General features: G+C 39.2%; 1 pseudogene; it reads left to right on the forward strand.

Annotated features, from left to right (window-relative positions):
* Positions 1 to 10967: 10967 nt before the first annotated feature.
* Positions 10968 to 12920, forward strand: part of LOC135708707 (uncharacterized) — a 32370-nt pseudogene continuing 30417 nt past the window's right edge.

Here is a 12920-nt window from a genome sequence, read left to right on the forward strand (position 1 = left end):
GAGAAATTTATCGCTTCAGTTTGAGAAGTACTTCACTTCACAACCGATAAACCATTCCGATGGCCCATATTACCGTGCAAACGTCGTAGATTGTCAGGGTCCAATATGGGTTAGCATGATGTTTATAAAGTACTATACATTAAAACTACATTTTTGAGCATTAGCTCTATATATTATTTGGTGTTTCCTAGCAGATAATCATGTTGGTGTTCGCTGATGCAAAGAATAAATGGGATAAACAGAGCTGTCCATAGTTGGGCGTTGTTGAACTTGTGGTAGTTGCAAAACATTTCAAGACCAACAATTGAAAGGGCCTCAACTCCATTTTGTTAACAAACCTTGTAAGGCAATTTGGTTGTGAACTGAAGTATGCCAACGCAAACTTACAAAATGAACAGGTAGGGGAAATTCTCCTCTAACCAATTGTGATTTTGGCTTGCGAATGTAGGTTTTTGTTTGCGAGAAAATGACCTTACAAGGTTTGTTTACAAAATGGAGTTGAGGCCTTTTAAATTGTTTGTCTTGCTTTTGTGTGAGTATCCCGAGTATCCAAGTAACCATATACTAACAAAATAACTTTAAATATAGCTGGAGGCGAACCAGCCCCAGGCTAAAAGCCTCCTAAAGAAAACCTAACCTAACCTAATCTTAAAATATTGGTTCATAGTGAGACGATGTCACTGAGATACGATATGGCTAGTTGGGTATTCAGAGGCAACTATAAATTTAAAAAAAGTTGATCCTGGTTGTATCTCTTTTTCGTTTGCATTTAACACTATTTGATATTACTAATGCCACGGATACACTTGTATGACAAACTATGAACATGACCATTATTTGTATAATAAATTATGAGCACATCCATGGTTACACTTGTATAGTTTTTGTATAGTTGTTGTATAGTTGTTGTATAGTGCTCATAATTATTATACAAATAATGCTCATGATCATAGGCATGGTTGGATGCATCCAACCATATCAAATCGATAATCCACCGAGCGTTCATTGCGGGTGGTGAGCGAACCTGAAGAAGAATACGAAGAGGAAGATGACTATACAGTATGAGTGGTGAAGGGGCTCTATGCTGGGGGGGACGTACTGCCAAATCAGCCTACTGATCATACTTGTATGAAACTGGTTCCAAACGTAAACAAACGCTGTAGGTTTCTTATGGCTTGTTTACGTTTGGAACCAGTTATGCGAGGTAGGCGACGATTGTTCGTATTTGACAGCCACCTCCCCCCCTTGGGAGAAACAGAATGATACATTCAGGCGTAACATTTGATAATGGCACAAACGCTTTTGTAAACAAACGTTGTAAGGCCCTTTACACGCGAACCGAAGTACGCCCACGTAACCAAAAACATCATCGGGTGGGGGAAATTTTCCCCTTTCCGATAGTTGTATTGGTTTGCGTGGGCGTAATTCGGTTCACGTGTAAAGGGCCTTACAACTTTTGTTTACAAAAGCTTTTGTGCCGTTATCAAATATTACGCCTGCATTAATGATCTAAGTTGAATCATTAATGTATCATTTTGTTTCTCCGTGTACTTTTTTGACAACCGAACTGAATCGACAAACACATTGACAGTGAGCAGGTTCATTTCCTCTTTGTATTCGTTTACTCGTTGCTTTGCGCGCATTTTACTCAAAAACAAATTTCAGGCAGGTCGTGTGAAAAAGTGTAAAATTTGTTTTTTTTTTTTAATACATTGTCCTCCGTCGTCAATAAGACCAAACGATGGCTCCACGAAGTGACATTTGGTCGTTTTTTGTCAAAAATTCAAAATCGGGTGTCTGCAAAAAATGTGGATCAATTGTGAAGACAAGTGGGAACACCAGAAACCTTTGGAACCACCTCAACAGGCACCATCCTCAGCAGCTTCTGACTGGGAAAAAAATAACCGACGATTTGGCATCAGATTCAGAAGGATCGACCCCGAAGTTTTCGACGAAAACTGTTATGAATCAAACGCAAAACCCTTTCAATGAACCTGCTGCTGGTACTAGCTATGAAAGCAGACGTGTCAATCCGAATCAAACTATCAAGGATTCATTCACTCGGATGATGAATTTTAAAGGTAAATATGATTCTATAATCTCCCAATTATATTATTCGTCAGTGAAACTGAGACTGAGACTATTCTTAATATGTACCTTATTTTTTAGAGCATGGAGGAATGGCCATTCAAATAAATGAAGCGCTGTTATACATGATTGCCAGAGACAACCTTCCTCTACGAACAGTTGAACGAGATGGATTCATTCACTTTTGTAAAACAGCGCTTCCTCTATACAAGCTTCCGAGTAGGAAAAAACTCACATAGATGATTGATGCCAAGTTCGATATACTGAGTGGAGTTGTCAGAAGTGCGCTCTCAGAATCTGAACAGTGTTGTTTGACGGCAGATGTGTGGACGGACACCGGTAATAATCAAAGCTATCTAGGTGTTACTGCGCACTATCTTGAGGGAACTGAACTGAAGTCAGTTGCCCTCACGGCCCGCCCTCTCGATCATGCGCACACAAAGGATTATCTTGCAAGAATGCTACGAGACGTTTGTTTCGAATGGAGTATTGACCTGCATAAGGTATAGAATTTAAATCTTAACATATTATTGTTGACAACTAAATATTGACTATAATTTTAAGGTTTTGGTTATAGTTACGGATGGAGGAGCCAACATTGTGGCAGCCGGGAAAGACGGCTTTGGAGATGTACGACATGTTATATGTGTGGACCACAGCTTGAGCCGCATCACATCTGTTGCCATAGAACAATCGCCACTCTTTGAAAGCCTTCTGACGAAAATTCGATCCATTGTAACATTTTTCAAGAATTCCGTTAATGCGGCGGATGATCTTCGGGCTTTACAACTAAAAGAGCTGAGCTCGGAAGCAGAAATATTAAAGCTAATTAAAGATGAACCTACTAGGTGGGGTAGTAACTACGCGATGCTGGAACGCTTCATTAAGCTTTCCGACAAAGTCAGCCTGATTCTTCTTCGATTTACCTCCGTTCATATACTGACAGGATCAGAGCTAGCGGCAGCTACTGAGGGGCGAGATCTACTTCAACCCGTGGCTCATACAATCACTGAACTGGAAGGTGAAACGTCTTCTCTCTCAGGGAAGGTAATCCCTATGTTAAAAAACATGAGAAAGGTAAGGTGAAAAGTTAGGAATAATTTTTAAGCAATATTTTTTAATATTTATGATTTCAGAGAATCGATTCCATGAGCCCTATGACAGAACCAGCCAAACAGTTAAAATCGATGTTCCTGGCGCAATATGAACGAAAATTCAAAGACATTGAATTTGTTGATACATTTGCCATTGTCACTTTACTGGATCCTCGCTTCAAGACGCTGTACCTTAATCCATTAGCTCACGCAAAGGCGTTAAAATACGTATCTGATATCATAAAAACTGAAAACAAAAAAGCAGGTACTACCTCACTGTCAACTTCAACGCCCTCAGTACTTGAAAATGGGTCTAATAGTTTATGGAACTATCATCATCAAATGGTATAGAATATAATCATTCTCAGATTTCTTTCATTAATTAATACATGATTATTTATTTTACTGATAGGTACAAGAATCATCTGCAAACCATGAACCCGATACCCCTGGAGGGATCCCCGGAGAACTTCGCAACTTCCTCCATCAAAAAGTTTCTACACTTGACTTAAATCCTTTGGTTGTTTGGGAGTCGATCAAGAGCGAGTACCCTACAGTGTATCCGATTGCTCGAGAATACCTCAGCCGAATGGTGACATCAGTGCCATCCGAAAGGCTCTTTTCCCGAACTGGTGCTACAACTAAAAACCGTTACCGCCTAAACGCCAAACGAATGGCAAGATTGGCTTTCATGGGATCTTTATCAGCTGAGTTTTGGGCAAGTACCAGTTGTTGATTGTTTATTTGATTACGCACTTTCGTTCGATTCCATACATTTTTAATTTTTCGTATTACATTTCATTTTGACTAGTTCAATACTCTTTGCAATAACAAAGATTTTTGCTTAAGGTTTTAATGTGTTTTGTTGCCCCATCTACAGTATTTCTCAAATACTTCTTTTGATATACTATCAAACCTTCTGTTTAAGCCAAGAACATAAAAATAAAATATTATATTTTTGTTATATCATTGAAAACGACAACATTTAATTGAACATTATAAAGGAAAGAATTTCTTGGGGTACCAACGTAAACAAGCGTATTAAAAAAAAAGCAAAAGATCGATCTACCAAAGATCGATTCTTTGGTACCGATTTGATCAGTGAATCGATTCCCACTGTAACATGCAAGTACCCATTAATGGGTATAAAAGTACCCATTATAAGTAAGTATATGAAGCTGTCAAATAATGGGTAATTGAATATTTTTGAAAATGGGTTCTTTTGTACCCATCTTTTTGACCTCTTCGGGGAAGAAAAATGAGTATTATTTTATCCATTATTGGGTGAAAATTATCTTAATCAATAGTGAATATTGTCTAACACAAAGCATATTACGAGGGCTTAAAAATTGATTTTCTATGCCATCTATGCCTAGTAAAATGAGTATTGAAATGTAAGTATTTATTTGAAATATATCTAGGTGGTGTACATTATGAAATTCAGATAAAATTTAATGATTTTTATTGTTAATTTCAGATCCACAAGGAAGTGGCCGTGAACAAAGTGTTCCAGGAAGGGATGACATGAAGAAACGTCCGACAAAAGCAACACATTGCACAGCAGGGACAGTGGATGCCAAGTTATTATTATCGAAATAAATAAAAAACAAGTTATTAATGCTAATGTTTCCGCCATTTCAATGAAATATGCGAAAAATCAAATTAAAATTAATTTCTAAATAGCTCAATTATCGAAAATGTATACTTTTTACCCATTTTCTAAATCTTTTCATTTCTGAAAATGGGTAAAAAGTACCCGATGATTTGACGTACAAGCTCTTTACCCATTATTGGGTAAAGACGTTTTACCCATTTTATGAGTTTACCTAGTTTACTTCGAAATGGGTACTTTTTCACCCATTAATGGGTACTTGCCAGTCAGTGGCAGTGCCAAATATAAGATCGATCCGTCAAGATCGATCTTTTTCTGAAGATCGCCCAATCCTAAGTTTATCTCTTAAAAAAGGCGGCCACTGTTTTGGCGGAGTTGTGACATCTGTACTAACTTTACATTATGTTGACGTTCGCCACACGACATTGACATGATGTTTTGACATGTTGTATGAAGTTACACTACCGCCACACCCTGTTGCGGAGTATAGTCGCTATATTCATAGTCTGGCGGATAGAATCTCGGGAATCAATTGAGCTGTCAAATAACGGAACCAATCGAGCAAATCACAACCAATAACAGAAAAAGAGCACATCAGCTATAGCGAACAAAAATTCGGAAACTCTTTTCTCGCGACTCAAGACTCGCCTACGCAAACTAACACCATCTTTGGGTTGAGGAAAGTTTCCCCTATCCGATGATGCCGGTAATTTGTAATCGATTGGCGAGGAAGCATAATCAACGTTTTGTTTATTAAAGTGGATAGTACCTTTTCAATTGTTGGTCTAAAATATATTGAATTGGTTCCGCTTTTTGATTGCTCGAAATTCTATCCACCAGATTATGAATATAGCGACTATAGTTGCGGAGGTGTCCCAACAAACAATTTTAGCTGCAGCTTAGCTTATACAGGCAAAAATTAGCTGCATAAGGCAAATTTTGGCTGTATTAGCTAATCTGCAGCTAAACTTGTTTGTTGGGTGTGGCATCGACTAGCATGTGAAAACACGATGTCGACGTTCGCCACACGCCACACGACTTCAACATGATGTTTTGACATGTTATATGATGCCACTACCGCCACAAGACGTTATAAAGCTATCTTGATGACATTTTTTTGTGATAATTTATTATAACATGTTAAAGCTCTGTAGTCTGAACGGGGCTGTGTCATTTCGCCGAATTTCAATTGGGTTCTGGGGTATTATACATCATCTGAAAGAGCTTTGTTTTCTGAGCCCAGCGATATTTTTTCGATCCCATAGACTATCATCTCGATTTTCATATTCAGATTTATTGCAAAATAATAATTTCACTTTTTGATATTAAATCAACAAATTCGGTTCTTTAATTTTTGAATATAATTATGGTTTTTATACATCATCTGAAAGATCAGGCGCTCACTGGTGTGGCATCATACAATATGTTCAAAACGATTTTGTGACACTACCCCGAATGTCACTACCCCGAACGCCGTTACCCCGAATGTCCTACTACCCCGAATGGCCATTACCCCGAATACCCTACTACCCCGAATGACCATAACCCCGAAATTAAGACAAACGGAAGAACAGCATGCGATTAAAAGGATAAGGATTGTTCTACATTTCCCCGAATGCCATATCCACGAAAAAAAAAAGTTAAGAATTTTTCAACCTTGGCAATTTTCTTACTATATATTGAGCATAGTTAGCAGATTGCAACCCACCTTAAATTTCAAACCATGCAAATGGAAGATTTAATATGAGATTAACCCAACTACCAATTAATTTGCTTCGAGTAGCTAGAAACCCATTCCCAAAGCACAGGATGCTCACTATGCCCCTCTTTTCCCTATATTAATGTATTGAGCCGTTTAAAGCATTTTCATTTTTATATATAGAATAATAATCCAAAACCAGTATGCTTGTTTTCAGTTCATTTATTATTCATCATTATTTGATTTGTTTCTTGGAACACCGTTGAGAAATTCTTCCTTTTTTTTTAGACATGAGCAGTTCTTTGGAGTTTTGAGGTTTTCATACTTTTAAACACTGGAATGTAATTGTAGAAGGAGAAAAAGTAATTTAATAAACAGTAATTGGAATTTTTTCCTTCTTTTGATCATGAGCTATTCTTTCAAACTTAATTGGACCAGAACATGATTAAAAATAATAATAAGTAATTTTAGAAAATAAATGGATATTTTTTCTTCTTTTCATGAACTATGGTTCAATTTAATACGAAAGAACAGCTCATGAAGAAATTAAGGGAAAAGAAATCTTTATTGGATATTTCTCCTTCTTTTGAATATGAGCAGTTCTTTCAGAAGGAAAATGGGAATATTCTCATCTTAGAATATTCGATTATGAAGGAATATTATTATATTTTCAATCCATTTGTTGAAGTGTCACTAAAGAGGGAAACTTCAATGCAGAACATGTGAATCTCATACACCCAGATCGCTGTGTGAAGGATTATAATGCCTTTGGAAAAAAATCTGCTTGTTTTTACTGCTAATAATACCAGTTACACCGATTCTATAACATTCCCCAGAAAACCATTCCCCAGAATGTACCATTCCCCAGAAAAGATGATGAAATTAGTAATTTATCACTTTTTTTTGTCATTTTATATTGTTATATATTCAAAGAAGGGAATATTTCCTTCTTTATCGTATATCCAAAGAATTTATTATTTCCTTTTGTTATATTTCCAAAGAAGGGAATATTCCCTTCTTTATCATATATTTAAGGAATTAATGATGTTCTCTTTTATACATATGCAAAGAAGGAAATATTCCCTTCTTTATCGTATATCCAAAGAATTAATTATTTCCTTTTCTTATATTTTCAAACAAGGGAAAACCCTTTGATCCATTAAGGTCTCCTAAAACCCCTTGACCCATTAAGAAGTTTTTCTCTTCTTTTTATATATGCGAAGGAAGATTCCAGGAGTGACTAAAGGGTGTCCACGATGAAATTGCCACACACAAAATTGATTCGCAAAATTCGAGTTTTCATCCGATTGCCATCAAATTTTCAGGGATTGAGAAATAACTATTAAACTTCATTTTACCATTTTACTCGTATTTTATTTACAGTCCATACGCAAATGCCCGCACCTTGGCCTTAACCCCGGCCATAAGATTCTTCACAACCTGTGAATCAACCGTTTTTTGCATGTAAACCCATACTTTCTTCAGTTCCTCGACTGTCTTCACTACCTTAGGTCGATTAAGAAGGTGCTGCTTCATAATCGCCCAGTACTTCTCGATGGGGCGGAGCTCCGGAGTGTTGGGAGGGTTGAACATTTTCGGCACGAAATTGACCTTATTGTCCGCATACCACTTCAGCACGTCCTTGGAGTAGTGGCATGAGGCCAAATCCGGCCAGAAGATTGTTGGGACGTTGTGGGCCTTCAGGAGAGGAAGCAGCCGCTTCTGGAGGCACTCTTTTATGTACACTTGTCCGTTCATCGTGTCCTGGGTCACGAAAGGTGCACTCCGCTTCCCGCACGTGCAGATGGCTTGCCAAACCAGGAATTTCTTCGCAAATTTGGACATCTTCTGAGTGCGGACATGCTCCGGAACGCTGAACTTATCCTTGGCCGTGAAAAACAGGTTGCCGGGGATCTGTTTGAAGTCGGCCTTCACATATGTTTCGTCGTCCATGATGCAGCATTCAACTTTCGTCAGCATGTTGAGGTACACGGGTTTTGGCGGACTTGTTCTGCTTCTCGTCGCGATTAGGGGCCTTTTGTACCTTGAACGTTCGAAGCCCAGCCTTAGTTTTGGCCTTCTGGACAAAACTTCGGCTTAGGTGCAGCTTCTTAACCACATCCCTAACGGAGGCGTTCGGATTTCGGTTGAAGGCCCCAACTACGCGGTTGTGATTTTTGGTGTTGTACGGAATACTTTTTCCTTCACTTCTGGGCTTCCGATCGGTGGTCAACCGTTCCTCGAACCGCTTAATCACTCGCGACACCGTGGAATTCGCGATTCCCAACGTTTTAGCGATGGAACGATGCGAGAGATCCTTGTTCTCGTGATGAATGCGCAAGATTTTATCACGCACGAGCTGTTCTTTGACTCCATTTCCACGAGTTTTGATCACAGGACTTTAAAACTTGCAAGATGTAAATAATGCACTATGAACTAAATCCACCCAAATTTTCATTAAATTCTACCCAACGGTTAAAAAGTTAGAGCAATTTCATAGTGTGGCAATTTCATCGTGGACACCCTTTATAATAAACAAAAATACAGCTTACAGCTTTTGGAAATGGATTCGGGGTAATGGTCATTCGGGGTAATGGTCATTCGGGGTAATGGGCATTCGGGGTTGTGTACTATTCGGGGTAACGGCGTTCGGGGTAGTGTACCGTTCGGGGTAACGGCGTTCGGGGTAGTGACATTCGGGGTAGTGACATTCGGGGTAGTGTCACAGAACCGTTCAAAACATGATGTAGAAGTCGTGTGGCACGTCGACATGTCGCTAGGAAGGAGGAGGGAAGGGGTAGCAAAAAGTCTACGTTGGAGCAGGAGGGTAGTTGACAAAGTTTTAAATTTTGGACGATCTTTTGGCACAGTTTTGTACATAGTTGATTTTTTTTTAAGTACATAGCAAAAAAAAGTATTTTAATATTACATCCAAACTGCTAAAACCAGGTACACGATGTACACAGCAAAATAAAAATTAATATCGATCAACGTAATTCAACCTGATGTATGAAATAATGATTTAATAGCAAAAAGCAGATACAATATTACATCAATAGACGTAACTTTGTTCGCAAAATCGATGTACACCGTACAACGTAATATTACGCACCCAGCGGAATGACCTCTGTGCCGAGGGGGACGACTCTATCTACGATGCAGGAAATATTGTGGTTTGCTGTGGCTCACGATTTTGAAGATTTCCTGCAAAAAGATGATGCGCGATGCAAGTAGATGCGAGAAATGTAAGAAGATTTTTCGAAGATTTATTCGCTAGTGTGAGATTTTTTGAGCATCTAGAATTGAGATTTAGATGTGTCGCCCCCTCGCTCTGTGCAGCTGTTTGGATGTGATATTAACAACCGGTGGAAACTAACGAATTTAAATTGGCTCACTTATACATTTTTGCCAAAACATCAGCCTTATACATTCCATAAGACAAATCACATAGGTCCTATAAGAATGCAAAAAAGGTATGTGTGACCGATTATACATTTCATTTGACACATGATCTTCATTAACTTTTTGCAAGGCGTCTGCTTATTAGTTGACATATACATTTTATGAATAATCAGCAATAGAAATTTGCCAAAAGGTATAAGGAAATATCTATCCGTGTATACCTCGCTCACTACTTGACTAGCCTATTGGTCTCAAGCAAATCGATAAACGTACCCCATTCTAGGCGAAAGTCTAGTACTACACTATGTTTTTTTATTAGCTATGAAAGTTTGACAGATAAAATGAGGGGTTCGTGCATTTTCCTGTGTTTCGAGGGGTGCATCAATTAGCTTGGGACCGAAGATAGTACAAGCATAGAGGTAACTCTAAGACTAGTAGGTCCCTAAGAAACGTGCCTAATTTTTTGGCTCAGCTCCTGTACCAACAATCAATACGAAACTAACGATTTAAATTGACTCACTACTTGACTAGCCTATTGGTACCAAGCAAACGATTAACGTACCCTATTCTAGTCGAAATTCTAGTACTACGCAATGTTTGTTTTGATTCGCTATGAAAGTTTGACAGATAACATCAGGGGTGTGTGGATTCATGCAGAACATGCAGGGGTGAGTGAAATAGCTTGGGACTGCTTGGGACCGTTGTTCTGGTACTGAGTGAGCCAAAAATAATAATGATTTTCTTCGGGACCCAGTGGTCTTAGAGTTACCTCTATGGTCATACTGTGCGTGAAACATAGTGGACTTTGTACTATCCTTTCACTCCACCGAAAATTCCCATAAGAAACTGTCTATATTTGCTGGAAGAGCAAACAAAAAAAAAAGCCGTCAACGACAATAGGCTAGTCAAACAGTAAGCCAATAGTAAAATCCAACCAGCCACCGGCTACCCGTGGCGCTGTTGTCATAGCGGTGATAAAAAATGTAAACAGCTGTCAAACGCGACTCGCATCAAAATTTTCACATTTGAAAGTGAAAATTTGATGCTTTCTGTACGTTTTGGTGACCAAAAAGTTAATCGAATTATACGAAAAGTGATCTTCTACAAAATGGTAAGTGGCTTCAATAATTTAATTGCTTGTGTTCCAAACTGGGGGCACTGTTGGCGGATTGTGATCGCACTCTTCGACAGGGTCAACGACAGCTGTCAGCAGCATCCACTGCAGCCATCCTTACCGGGAGAACGGAATATTGTTTCATGCCAACGTAAACGTCATAACGTAGTGAGCTGAGATTGGAAAGGTGTGAAATTTATTATTCTATTGAAACTTTGAAATTTGTGTAAAATTAATTAATTTGTGTAAAAAATATGTAAAATTATCTATATTCACAGTTAAAAGATTTCTACACAGTACAAATTGAATTAAAACCTAAATATCACAGTGAAGTTATCACAGATAGTAAGTTGTAGCTAAAATTGAATTCTTATACTATTTCTAACCTACAAACTATAAAACATAGATTGTGAGACAAACACGAGGTACACAATACAATACGATATTGTTCAACGAACAATAGAACACGTAAAACACGCTCAAAACCGAAAAATTGTAAGTAACGCCCTATTCTAAGTAAACACAATGAACTAACTTAAAAATAAATTTCCAGCTTAAAGCTGTTTTCGCACCAATCATCGAGTTGCGATCTGCTAAAGAAATCGGCAAAGAGCCCTCTTGTTCTCCGGAACAAATCTTTAAGAATTTTTCGTCATGGCCACTGGGCAAGCGGATACGCCAAAGACACCGGAAGAGGTCGCAGAGAAGGGGAGTTGTGCCCACTGCAACCGACCCGACTCCTATGATAATTACGTGCAGTGTGATCGTTGCGATGCGTGGTGGCATTATTTGTGTGCCGGAGTGACAGCATCGGTTGCCAATCGATCATTTACATGTGAAGCTTGCTCGCCTGCTAGTGTGTCATCCCGTGCGTCTTCCTCCAGCAGCAGGGTGGCAACGATGCGGCTCCGATTAAAGGAAATGGAAGAACAACGAAACTTGGTTCAACAGAAACTGGAATTGGAACGACAGGCGTTCGATATGGAGAAAAAGCTGCTGCAACAGAAATATGACTTTCTTCAACAGCAGGGAAGTAAGCGAACCGCAGAGTGGGTTGATGGTCACGCAGGAAGAAGTGCAATTAGCGCCGATGGTTATCATGGAGACCGGGGAGCAGCTGTAACTATCAACACACATCAACAGGAAGGCGGACAGAATGCACTCCTACCCCATCAGCCAAAGCAACAAGTGCTTTCAACTTCGATGCAGTCAGCAATCAAGGCAGCGGTGCAAGCTGCAGTACAAGCGGCACTTCAAGCAACGAATTCGGCACCGATTCCACAACATGCTGCTGGAACTGGTGCACATCCACGGTATACTGGTACTATTCCCAAAGTACCATCGAAAAACATTACATCAACTAGGATCGAAACCAATTGTGAAGGTAGTACTTCGCAAAAAGGTTAACAACAACTTCCTAGCCCCCCCGACAAGCCAACAGGTAAGCCACTCAACAATCAGCCCACTTGTTCAAACTACAATCAATGGATCCAAGATTTGACCAATAAGTTTGGTAACACACATCTACCACCAGCTATGACTGGTTCAATACCTTCCGTTGGAACTGTCATATTGCCACAAGGACTTCCGACTGGCTCTGTTCCTAATTTCAACTTTGACTGGAACAGTATCAAAAGTTTTATGCCAAATGTTGGTGCAGCTCTGAACACCAGCTGCAATGATTTGAATAATCCTCAATCAGGCAATGTCTTGGGTGCCTCGGGAATGCCCACTCTTGTTCCAACCCCCTCGCAATTAGCCGCACGGCAAGTAATGCCCCGTGAATTACCGTCATTCAGTGGTGACCCAGCAGACTGGCCCATGTTTATAAGTAGTTTTGTCAATACAACTGTTGCATGTGGCTATACCAGTGCAGAAAACCTCGCGCGTTTACAACGGTGTTTAAAAGGT

The sequence above is a fragment of the Ochlerotatus camptorhynchus genome, unplaced genomic scaffold, assembly GCF_037179485.1.
Source record: "Ochlerotatus camptorhynchus isolate MF236.1 unplaced genomic scaffold, CSIRO-AGI_Acam_v1.1 ptg000333l, whole genome shotgun sequence".
Taxonomy (NCBI): domain Eukaryota; kingdom Metazoa; phylum Arthropoda; class Insecta; order Diptera; family Culicidae; genus Ochlerotatus; species Ochlerotatus camptorhynchus.